At 40.8% G+C, this 13,657-nt stretch overlaps 1 long non-coding RNA gene across 1 annotated transcript; it reads right to left on the reverse strand.

The window, feature by feature from the left end:
- Positions 1-2,190: 2,190 nt before the first annotated feature.
- LOC136755258 (uncharacterized) lies at positions 2,191-13,307 on the reverse strand. Its single transcript, XR_010817653.1, has 3 exons — positions 13,232-13,307; positions 7,223-7,305; positions 2,191-3,906 (listed from the first exon to the last, which is right to left on the reverse strand). It is a non-coding gene; the product is annotated as an uncharacterized LOC136755258 (long non-coding RNA).
- Positions 13,308-13,657: the final 350 nt, after the last annotated feature.

The following is a 13,657-nucleotide window of genomic DNA, read 5'->3' on the forward strand; positions in this document are numbered from 1 at the left end:
TCGAAGGGGATGATGCCCAGTCCGCGGGACGCTATCGGGCAGAGATCATGCGGCTGCAGGCCCAGGAACAGCGAGAGCGCAGGCAGGGTCATGCAGGCACAGCAGGAGAGCATTGAGGCCCTTTTCCGGATGCTACAGGGCATCATGGAGGGCATGATGCTCAGTGCGCAGGAGGCCATTGGCGGCTCCGAGCCCAGGAGGGGCAGGAGCACAGTGAGACCCTGCTCCAGATGGTGGAGAGCATAGCGGAGGCGGTGATGCTCAGGGTGCAGGAGTTGTTCGTGGCACTGCAACACCACAAGGACCAGAAAGACAGCGACACCCTGCTCAAGATAGCAGAGAGGATCGTGGAGGGGGTGAGGCTTGGCTCCCAGGAGACCCTAAGGCAGCTGCAGGCCAAGAGGGGCAGGAGAGCACTGAATCCCTGCTCAGGAAGGTGCTGGGTATGGTGGAGGGGGTGATGCTCAGCGCACAGGAGGAAATCAGGTAAGGGTGGGCAGTGTATAGCTATAAACCCAGAGTTACCTACCGATTCAATTTTACTTGAGAAAAAAAACATGTGCACAATAAAAAACCTGATCAGGTACATAGTATGTCTAATGCCTCACCTTTAGAGGATTTATGAGGTTAAAAGCAATTTTACGTCTATTATTATTTGAAGGGCTCATAACATTTCATTCAGATTTTATTAAAATTTTATTTTGAATCGTGATATCATATTATTGTCTGGATGGTGATATTAATTTCAGTTAGTCTTGCCCACGTCTACTATCAGGCAGCTGCATGCCCAGGAGCAGCAGGAGCGCAGCGGGGCACTGTTCAATGAGGCCTGGCTCAGCGAGGCGCAGGGTGTGGTGTGGGCCGCTGTGCAGGTTGCGGTGGAAACCCTGAAGACCCCTGAGACTTGGTCGCAGGAGGAGGCAGCTGCTGCCCGTTCAGTGGAAGCTTTCCTCAGAACCCCCGGAACAGGCTGCTGGTGGGTGCCGTGGTTGACATAGTCCTGGACAGGTTCAACTCCGCCCTGGATGAGGAAGGCATGCTAAGCCCCACTCTGCCGAATGGCCAAGGTGGGGGCAAGAGCTGTAGAGCTGGAGGCCAAGAGCGCAGGGAACCATCCTGCCACTGTGCTGGCCAGCCGCAGCGCGATCACTGTGCCCTCCTCGCAGCTGCTCAGGGCTGTGGTGAAGAGACTGGTCCACAGGCGGCTAGGGCAGAGCCTGTCCAGCAAGCTTCCAATTGCAGAGAAGCCCCGACCCCCCAGTCCTGAGGAGACCACCTCACCAGTGGAGGACCATCTCACGGACAGTGCAGGTGAGAGTGACACTGCGTCCACAGCGTTCCTTCACACACTGCGTACTTAGCCAGTGTCACTGGAGAAACCGTTTCGAGAGACACACTGACTTTCCATGCAACCATTCCATCTGAAAATGTATTTCTAGAACATTGTTTTCATTATTGGTTTAAAATGATCTGTAAATGATTTCCAATAATGATGAGATGAGAGTCTCTCAGTGGGGAGCATGTTGTTTCTGTCCAGTGGGTGATTGTGTTTTCATGAGTGCCACTTATGTATTTCACACGGGTAGAAAATGTCGTTCCTGTAGTTTTCTGCAACACTTGAGCTTTGATCCCAATCCAGGAAACAGGACAGTCTGGGGGAGGCGTTGAAAGGGGACTGAAACAGTGACGCGTGGTTTGATCTGTGGTTCAGGGGCTGCGGAGGCCAAACTCTCCACAAAGCAGAAGATCTACCGCTTCTTCTCATGTGTCTCAACCGCTCTGTCCGGGCTGTGTGAGGGTGGCGTCTGAGTGAAGGCAGTCCCTGGACCCAGGTGGGGGCAATTTTGTGTCTCCTAAAGCTCCCACCTGAGGGCCCCGGTCAGAGACAGAAGCTCTGACAAAAATGACGATGACAATGAAGACGAAGAGTGACTTGACATGCCAGAGCTGGAGTGGGAGGAGAAAGAGTTCCTCCCAATAACCGGAGGGGAGGACAAGGAGATGCCTTTGTGGGCAGGCAAGCGGGGCATGGGAGGACCCAGAAGAGGTGCCCGCCAGGACCGGAGAGCCCTACACAATCTGAGACTACTTCTCATACTCAAGTGACGTGTGTTTGTGCTCAGTAGAAAGATTGTCATGCACTGGTTGAAGCATAACTGCACAACTGGCAACTCACTCTCTCCGTCTCTCAAAGTTTGCAAGCAATTTAATTGGCTTCAGAATATCAATTCAATAGAACTCCCCTGAACCCTTCAACTTCTGAAACACGTTTGATAACATTAGTCCCTATTATCAAATCATCACTTTAACCATCAACAACAAGAGAATCGAACAGAATTTTGAATCGAAACAGTACAGGGTTTCCTGCAGCGCTATACAATCCGTCCCACGGTTGTGTGGCCCCCGTTTCCCTGTGGCACAACTGGACTACCCTCAGTTGGCGAAACTGGCAAAGACAAAGTGGTATATAAAGGACAGCCATATGAAACCCCACGAAACACATTTGTAAAAAGCATTTCACCCTCCCCCAAGCTCACCCTTATCACATGATTGAAACAAAAAGTTTGTATTGTTTTTCAGGCCCGATGTTGTTTATATGCTACATTTCCAAAACTTCGAAACAAAAGAGATGGGTGAGGGAAAATTAAGCATTTTCTCATTTAGTCTTATAATGAATAAAGATTTATACTGTAATCTTTTTTCCTGTGGTTGAGTTTCACAGGGTTAATTTGAATGTGCCCTGCAGAATGACAATGGAAACAAAGCCAGTTAGAACGACAGTGAATCAGGGTGGTGTGACCTGCAACTCCACAGCCTTCCTATGGAACTGTGGTGGAGGCTGATGGACAGCCTACATACTTCTTGTGGTCTATGTTCCAGCATCCCTATCACCTGATCCAAAGGGTTCTCTGATGATCCCAAGGTAGACATTGGGGACCGAGCATCCACACTCGACTCCGCACATTTTGCAACAAGTTAACCGTTTCACGTACAGGTGATTTAAATGTAGCTGTATTGTTTAAGGGACTGAATCTCAACAGTTTATGTTCCCTCTGATACTCATCCAGTCTCTCCTGTACTTCCCCAGCAGTCCATCTATGCAGAGGTTTACTTTTGAAAGCCAGGATCAGGGCAGTGTCGTACAAACATAACAGTGACTTCCAAAGAGGGGTCGTCAATCTTTTTGTTTTGCCGCTTCAAACATTCCTCCGCAACATCAACAGCTTCATTGAGCCCAATCCAGTAATCAAAAGGGTGTACGACCTGTTTGGGCTGTGTGGATTAAAAACCAGTCAGTGGCATCGCTCAAGTGTTGCTGCAGAATATCAAAGATGGGTTAAGGGCCCCGACTCAAACCTATCAACACATGTGCTCCCAACCAGTTTACTCAGCACCTCTCCTGTTATTGTCATTGGTAACCCTCCTTCCGCATGTACACCAACACAATCTCTTCCCACTCATTAACTGAACATTTATCTGAACCATCCCCCCTGTAATTTGGCGTTTGCTTGACATCAGATTTGACCTGAGCACCTTATTCAACTCAGAAAGATCCAGCACTGATTCACACTGGTGTGGAAGTCAAGGGGTAAACCTAATAAGGATGGAGATTCATTTAACAACACTCTCTAACCCCTCCCAACAATAAATGACAAAGTTAAATCACCCATTTCTAAACCGTTAACACATTCAAATAAACAACAGTCACAGTGGTCAGCTCCAGCCAACAGAAGACCCCCAGTTGTGTGTCAGGCGTTGTCTGTTCATCGGCCGGTCCAACAACTGCTGTTCTTGGTTTGCATTGCGTCTAAATGGACACTGCCCACGATTTTGTTGTCTGTTTAACCTGGCGAGTACAAGACGAAATGCACAAACGTCATCCCCCTTACAAGCATCAGCAACCATCTGCAATAAAACAAAATCATAGTATTTCAGTTTTGGGAAAGAATTATTATTTTTCAATGCTGTATTCATGTCCACAGCGGCCCACTATTTCAGGTCAGACTCCCCGCGGCAGACATACACTGTGAAAACACAATACAAAACTGTCCTACACAAGTCTGGTACGCATATTTTACAATATTCATATTTTGCTATTAATTTGCAGATAACAACAACATTGCCCTAGTGCCGTGAATGTACATTTTCGAATTAAATAAAATAAAACCATGTGATTGTTAATCATAATTTAAACAAAACAGTCACTTGTGTATTAAAAATATTACTCAGAACAGATTTTTCATTAACATTAGCAACATATTAGTAAAGCAGCAATTACAACCATATATACAAAATAGCATAACACAGTACTTACGGAGTTAATACACTTCAGAAATGGGAAGAGGTTACAGTTGAAACAGCATTTTCTTCAAGTTTACGGACTGACCCACTTGTTTAGAAACTCATTAATTACAGGCACTATTTCATGAATGTTTGTAAGCATTCTGAATGCATGTCTAATATAACTGGTATTTATCTACCATTTAGTCACTTTAATCACAGTTTGCTATAACAAAACACCGCTTAACTCCCAGATTTCTGAAGTGGTACAGTCTAATGAGGGTTGGCCAACTGGAAAGTGTTACTGCATTTACAAAAAAATAACAGTGGGCCAAACAGTGTTATTTGAACAAAATTTCTCGAATTTGGATGAAAGCAAGCGATAACATGTTAATACCTGTTACATACACACACACATACATACTATTTACAACATGTAAATAGTAATATGGACATCATTGTGTTGTAAGCATATCTATGGCCTCAATCACCCGTGTCCAAAGGGTTATTGGCCCAAGGTCAGGGGTGACAAACTTGCGCAAGCCTCCGTCACTAGCTCTGCTTCAATTTATTTACTGCAGACTCAGAGACGGGCATGTTTCTTAAAAATGATCACACAATGATGGATTTAAAATATCATACACACAAAGAGAAAGACAGTATTTGTACTAATACCACATACAGGAGTCAGTAGTTTGGAGCTGAATTGGTCAGTAGACACATGGTAGGTCTCTGAGTCAGGATCAGTCTTAACACTACTGGATGCAATTTTAGAACTGCTTCTTGCAGAGTATTCTGAACGCAGCAGTGGTCAAACTAAATTAGATGCTGTTTCTGTTATGTTAGTGACATTTGGAAAGTTTTTTTAAAAGAGAGATTTTACAACTAAATTACTGCAATTTGCCTTCTATGTGTTATGGAGTGCATTCATTTGATTGAGGGCCTGAAATCAAATTTCATGGGCGCTGCTGCCGCTGCAACATGTTTAGCTGCTTTACTTCTGCTATTGCTCTGTTGACATTGCTATCATGTTTTGGGTTATTTATCTTACTTCCCTGTACTTGTCATGGTACGCATTTTTACATGTCAATGCTACAAATCAGCGTATGTGATGATTGGCTAAGTACTGCATATGCAGCCGGTTTGTGTTATTGAATTGCTGTGAAATACTAGTTGAGCCGCCTAAAGCTAAGTTATTCCTCTCGGATAATAGTACTGACTCGTTTTCATCTGTAAGTCATTATGTATCGCACTCGGTTGGGAATATTTCTGTAATTTGTGGCATTGCCACCAGCTACGTTGTTGTGCAGTATATATAAGGGCAGTAATACATAAAATGGGAACTAGGACTAAAATTAGTTATGTGAGGTAAGAAGTAGGGGGTAAATAGCTGCTCAGGAACTGTTTGGTTATAAATAAATTGCCATGGTGACTAGAGTCAGAGAGACAATATTAAAGCTTGTGCTGGAGAGGTCTCATGCACTATGAGCAAAGGCAGCCCATTGAAACTCAGCATGATAAATACTTTGACACAGTACCACTAACAGAGCTGCCATGTAAGAAACAAATACTGGTCTCTGCTACAAGGGGAAGAGACAATATGGTTAATCCAACTCCCTGCTATTTACTGTTTTTCTGCAAATGTTTATTTTTATATTAAAAAAAAGAAGCTTTATTTAAAATAAAAACAGATTTTTGTTTGGTTTTGGATCATGTATTCTTTTCATTCATGTTTTCCTTATATATATTCAATTGGAAACATCTTGAGGAGCCCTTCTTCCATCAGATAGATAAAGGCTAATGATGATGAATATATGTATGAATAAAAAGAAAAAGAAGAATGTTAATTGCAGATTTAATTTTGTTTGATTTTATGTATAAGAATCATTAGGGGTGCAAATAATTGTGACACCTATGTTTTTGAGAAAAAAAAATATTATTAAAAGTTTTCTCTGAGCAATTACATTCGTATAAAATAAGTTTTTGCATAAACTATAGCTCAATACCTGTGTTTCAGAGACTTTATCAAGGGTTCCAATCATTTTGAAGGTGACATATATATATATATATATATATATATATATATATATATATATATATATAGACTTACATATATACTAGAATTGTGAAAGAATTTCCCTTTTTATCCTCTGGGATATCCCCAGCATTAGGTGTCTTTATTTCAATATTATCCTGGTGGGCTGTATTCTTAGAACAGGGATATCATCCCTTATCCCTGTGTCAACAGCACAAAAACATTGCTGATCTCTTCAAGGGGCGCTTCAGTGAATTGTTTATCTGCTTCTTTTACATAAAATATGTATATATTACCAAGCATCAAGCACACAGTGTCTACAAATGCTGTTCAGGCAGAGCTACATTTAGTTTATTTGTAATGATTTATACTCTGAGAATGTGAGAATGAAATAAATGAAAGAGTTACCTAGGCTATGTACATATATGCATTTTCAAATCAGACCATCATAATTCTCAATTTGCTTTTAAATTTATGTTTTGGAAGTTTATTTTCTTTACTATCCATTTGGTCCTTTTCTCATAGCCCAAGTTAAATTCTCTGGTCCTAATTAGACGGTGGGTAATTAAATATCCAGTCTATCCATGGGTAATATAAAAAAAGACCAGAACATTAAGTCTAAATTGGGTAACAGCAGGCCTCTTTTTATAAAAGCAAATGCGGCTTAATGACTAGAGAAGGCACTGTGATACATGATGGAGAAAATATGATTGGGAAGTTTGCTTTAGTAGGCACTATAGTGACTCTGGAAATGTAGGACTTCACACCCTATTCTCTAATATAGATAGAAACAATATTTATATTTTTCTTCTCATAATATGAGAAAAACTAAACACAAAAAATGTTCTGGTACAGAATCCTCAGTTGCAGTCCTATTCATTTTCATCCAACAGAAACAGCACTTACATCTGCTTTTATTTCACAATGCAGTGATGTCATAGACAGAACCAAACATGCCATCCAGTCCGCTATATCAGATCCAGTGTCACCTGCAATCAAATATGATAACACTGTTAAACACTGTCCATGTTCCCTGGCAACATGTGCAATGTACAGAAAAATAGCATAAATATGAAAAATGTAATGGGGGGTGGGAAATGTGGAGTATATATGATTGGCATAATGTTTTGAACATGAAATATGTCACAATCCCTGTCTAAATGCACCTCCACATATCCCCATTAGATGTTGCCATCGCCCCTCCTTAACATTCACTTCTCCCTGCTCCCTTGAATCAATTAATCAATCAACATTCCTGAACACCATGTGCACTTGTTCAATCACCCTCTACTCCCATTCGGTCTGCGCCTCCCAACTTGGTTTCTTGTTTCCCTCTGCTCCACATATAAACCCCTCAACGTCTCTCACACTTTGCAAAGTTTTGTTGGTGTTAGCTACAATCCCAGCAGTCTCCTAGTGCCCTGAAATAATATTGATTCCGTGACCACCTGCTTTACCTCCTGACCATGACTTTGGCCATCCCCTGATCGTCCGACCCTTGACTGTTACCACGACAATGTCATTGCCTAGCCCTTGTTTGACCTGTCCAGCCGGTATTCGACCCACACCTATCTGACCATTTCTACCACAAGCCGCAACATGCCCCGCAGTACAATACAAATATTACTTATTTCCACCCCACACAACCTGTAAACCGCAGACTCCCCAAACCAAATCACTGTCACTCGATTGCAGCATTAGAAGGTAAGCTGGAAAATGAGAACGATCTGTGTTCAAATCATAGCCCCACACTAGAAAATGAGGCAATGCTGGAAATTATTTTTGTTTGCTTGGGAGTCCATGTCAATCAGATACATCCATGAGGTTAAAGTAAGTTGGACTGAGAAGATTATCATAGCGGTAAAGAAATTCTTTGACCTACAATCATGAATTGGTGTGCGTGTATGCAGTGTATGGCAAGCCAAATTTTCATTTAAATGAATTTGAGATCTCATTTATCAATTTAAAGATATATTAAATTAAAGTGATCTAGAATACATTTAAATATATCTTAATTTCATTTCAAGATATCTCCAATTCATTGAGAGATCTGCTAAAAAATCATTTAAAAATACCTGCAAATAACGTCCTGTTCATTTAAAGATATCTGCAACTAATTTTATGATATGTTTAAATTGCTTCCTGTATATTGTCTGCGATTATCACTTCCTGCTTGCTCATTTAGTTACATAAAAATGAATGAACATGTAAACATATTCCAAAAGACACTTAGAACAGGAGATGTGCCAACTGACTGGAAGACAGCAAATGTCACACCAATCCACAAGAAAGGGGACAAAACTGAGCCAGGAAATTACAGACCAATCAGTCTCACCTGCATCACTTGTAAATTGTTGGAGAAAATTATTAGACAGAAAATAGAGGAGCATCTTAATGAAAATCATATTCTTGGAGATAGTCAACATGGGTTTAGACGAGGCAGATCATGTCTTACTAATTTATTGGAATTTTTCGAACACACAACTGCAGCTGTAGATCATGTGAAAGCATATATGATATGATATACTTAGATTTTCAGAAAGCTTTTGATGAGGTTCCACACCAAAGACTGATCCTCAAATTGGAAGCTGTAGGCATTCAGGGTAATGTAAGTAGATGAATTATAAACTGGTTGATGTATAGGAAGCAGAGGGTGTCGATTAGAGGAGTTGCTTCTAACTGGAGTGAGGTTGTTAGTGGAGTTCCACAGGGATCAGTACTAGGGCCTTTGCTTTTTCTAATCTATATTAATGATCTGGACTCTGGGACAGTTAGCAAAATTGTCTAATTTGCAGATGATACTAAAATAGGTGCAGATACAATCTCGGCAGCACAGGCTATTCAAAGGGACTTAGATAATATTCACTTGTGGGCCGACACCTGGCAGATAAAATTAAATGTGGACAAGTGTAAGGTAATACATGCAGGTAACAAAAATGTCCACTATCATTACACTAAGGGAGGAATAGAACTAGATGAAGTAACGCATGAGAAAGACCTAGGAATCTATGTGGACTCCTCACTTTCTCCATCCAAACAATGTGGGGAAGCAATAAAAAAGGCAAGGGTATATGTTAGGGTATATTGTCAAAAGTGTAGAATTTAAAACAATGGGAGTAATGTTCAGACTGTACAATGCACTAGTTAGAGCTCATCTGGATACTGTATACAGTTCTGGGCTCCACACTTCAAGAAGGATATCGCTGCTCTAGAGGCAGTTCAGTGGAGAGCAACCAGACTTATTCCAGATCTGAAGGGAATGTCCTACTGAGAGACTGAGGAACTGAACCTTTTCACCCTGGAACAGAGGAGACTACTTGGGGCCTTGATCCAAGTCTTCAAAATCATGAAAGGCATCGACCACATCAAACCAGAGGAGCTTTTCCAGATCAGCAGGGACACACGCACCCGGGGACACAAATGGAAATTGGGCTTCAAGGCATTCAAGATGGAGAACAGGAGACACTTCTTCACACAGAGAGTTGTCACAATCTGAACAAACTCCCCAGCGATGTGGCTGAAGCTGAAAATTTGGGAACATTTAAAAACAGACTGGATAGGATCCTTGGATCACTTAGTTATTAATGGACACCAAACGAGCACGATGGGTCGAATGGCCTCCTCTCGTTTGTAAACTTTCTTATGTTCTTATGTAACAGGAAGTGATAATCTTGGGCTTTTCACAAGGAAAGGAAAAACTGAAATACATCACCGGTGCAGAACAGAAATGTCTTGAAATTCAGCAACTATTTGCAGTCCATTGCACTTGTACCACCAGGCTGTAATCAGTGGTTTTGTTCTCTAATTTGTATCTTTGCAACTTTTTATTTTTTAATTGATCATTTGCAGCCTCAGTCTCCTCGATTCAATTCAATAGCCCTCTGTACTTTGTGTGCAGTTAAAAAATCTTTTATTAGATAACCTTGAAAGGTCATTAACTTAAATGTGGTGTTTAGGGTATTGAGCTGTAGAGCACTAATGCTTTGCACCTGACATTTACTATTTCTCTGGCTTATTACATTGAAAATGGGCACACTGGTGTCATAAAGAAAAGGCCACTTTTCCATTGGATGTCAAATTCACAGATCTGAAGCATTGATGTATGCAGTTCTTATCAACAGCTGATCAGTACAAAGATTTTTTTGACATCCCAATTGTTTTCAATTGGCGCATGTCTACCATAACAAAAATAAAGTTTATATTTTTGTGCAAGAGTCTATAGTATTAAGTACAGTGATTCCAAACAACAAGTATAGCTTTGTGTAATATATAACATTGATTGTATTTTAACAGTCAGGTTTTATTTGAAGACATTTATTCTAGATTTTAATGTAGTTTTAAACGTATGTACTGGAGGAGGACAACCCCCAACCTTCCATCACTCTGGCTCCAAGCAAAGCCAATCAGATACACCTCACATACACACACACACACACTATCACAAATACCATTAAGACATGCTTCCTTTCCTCTGCATCAGTAGTTCGCTTCACATAGCGCCACAACCATACTCCCTCTCCCTTAAAACAACTGTCATTGTTCCCTCAACCAAGAGGGTTAAGGCCAAATAAGCTACTTTACTACATCACTACTATCATGCACGTGCTTCTAGTACTGTTACTATGATGACATTTTACTCAAGTACAAATAAAAGTACTGGTTTAAAAAACTAGTAAAATAAAAGTAAAAATAAAAAAGTAGCTCATTTAAAAAGTACTCAGGGTACAAATTACATAGTTACAAAGCGTTGTCACATGATCTCTAAGCAAACGCTAACACACATGTATATACACACACACAGACACAGGTGGGTGACAAAATTAAAGGAGAAGCCTGAATAAATGAGTGAAGCAACATAACTAATGCAGATGCCTCCAAACAGGTGTACAGCATGATACAATTAAGCAATTAACATCCTATCATGCTCTGTGGCATGTATAAAAATGCTGAGCAGGCCCAGTTGACCTTGATTTTGGATCAAGATGACAAGAGGAAAGGATTGAAGTGACTTTGAAGGAGGGGTCATTATTGGGGCACGAATGGCAGGAGCTTCAGTCACACAGACGCTCAACTGGCTCGTGTTCTGGACAAGTGGGCGAGTGCATGTGTGCATTTTCCTGGCATGGTTTGGGTCCACTTGTCCCCTTAGAGCAGTGGTTCCCAACCCTGGTCCTGGAGGACCCTATACCCTGCTGATTTTTGTTCCAACTGAGCTCTCAATTATTTAATTAAACCTTATTTGAAGTAAAAATCTGCTAAGATATGACTTTTTAAATTGGGTAATAAAAGGGTTGTTTAAAATAATGAAAAGGTTCTGATTTAGGAAATTATTCGTTCAATTAATTAATTGAGAGCTCGGAGATATGTAACAATAAAGTAATGGTTTTATTGATTTAAAAGTTTGTGTTATTATTACAATTATTTCTGAATGGCTGTAGCTGATATTTAAATAAATACAAATACTATCACACCACCACCTTACCTAGAACACAAATAAATGTTGATATAACTTTATTATTAGTTTATTGCGGACAGACTAAAACGAATGACAAAATGAATTGCAGTCTGTCTTGCAGTGCATGTGTACGATTGGCCGATGCATACATTTCACGGATTTGCATTTACTAAGTATATATTTATGCAAAATAATTTAATTTGACCCATCTCAATCTTAATCGTAAAACGTTTGTAACTGGGGTTAAAACAAACTAAAGAAATCGCATATAAACCCGCAGTGAGTCTGCGCGGCTCCGCTGCTTCTCTGTAAACACATTGAACTCGGCAAAAAGACTCAAAATGGACGGGCGCGGCTCTTATATTCACGCTTATATATATATAAAAATACCTCGGAAAAGTTCCTAAAAACACCTATGAATGTGTAATATAGACAAACGCATGAATATATCTAATAAAAATTGGGCTCGTTTCCCATTGGTTTACCTTTAGAAAATATGTGGTAAAGTGAACACACGTGATTTTCTTGCATTTCTATTGGTCTGTTTCTCTGGAAACAGTTACAGCCATTTTGGTACAACCCTCTCCTTTAAATTGAGTGACAGTATAGCAGTCAAATCACAGTGGCTCACGGAGGCCAGGGCCTTAAAACGAGGAGTGACCGAAATAAAACCCTGCTGCGTTTTTTAAATGATATTAGAAAGCTTCGGCTGCAAAGGGTTAACATTACTTTCAAAGAAAATATAGAACCGATCAATAGCCTATATATTTACATCAATATTAATAAGTTGTGATTATAAATACAGCGCATACACCTGTAACAGACCTAATGTCCTGCGTCACTGGTTTGTTTGAGCGGATTTGTTTATTCCCGGCATGCATTTCGTTTAGGCCGCTTTTCGCCCGCATATGTGACGCACTGGGGCTCCTAAACCCGCAAGAGTGAACGGGGTGTCTGAGAAAAGCCGGACTAAATTTGAGGCGCCCAGGCCGCCCTAATAAGTGTGAACGGGGTCTGAATTGCACAGGAAACTGGCTTAGCCGATCACAGTCAGACGAGCGCTAAAGCAGCTGCAAATCTGCTAATACATAATGACAATAATATATGACTATACTTGTAGAAAATCATGTTTCAGGACTCAACACGAACCCTTTCACAATGACTAATTTGTATTACAAAGCCGGCTATATTGTATTCAGTATATCATACCGTATAAACTGCAGCTTCCGCGGTTGGAGAAGAAAGTGTTCATAAACGTATTTCATTTGAGGAGTTCACAGCTGAAGTTGCATAGGTATTTAATTCAAATATTTAGTGACACAGAAGAACAGACAAGCGGGAGAAATGCACCTCGCAGAGATATTTACTGTCTGCTGTAGTTTTGTTTTTGCTGATACTTGAATTAAACAATACACAGCCCTACTGACTAATACTGGAGGCTAGATAGCGAGTTAACTCACCTCACCCGGCCGTGCTGGAGACTGACTGCGACTCTGTGGTAAACGCACTGACCAACCGTAACCAGCGGACACACTGTGATTGGCTGCTGAGCGCTGTGGGCGGGACGCTGCACATTTGAATGCGTTGCTGCTTCATTTATTGGTCGTTTTGTCTGTCGTCCACATTTTGTTTTTTCGTGGCAGCCTACAAAATTTGTACTCTGTAACGAATGCCTTTTTAAAAGCAGCGAATACAATACTTAACTCAAAACATACTTAAGTAAAAGTAAAATTACCACATTGTAAAAATACTCAAAAAAGTACACGAAAAAGCTACTCAATTACTGGACGAGAGTAGTTGTAATTCGTTACTTTCCACCCCTGGGGGCCTGTCCAAACTATTGTATTTTACATTAAATATGTATTTTCTATTTCAATTGTTTATTT

Source organism: Amia ocellicauda, chromosome 8 (genome assembly GCF_036373705.1).
Source record: "Amia ocellicauda isolate fAmiCal2 chromosome 8, fAmiCal2.hap1, whole genome shotgun sequence".
Taxonomy (NCBI): Eukaryota; Metazoa; Chordata; class Actinopteri; order Amiiformes; family Amiidae; genus Amia; species Amia ocellicauda.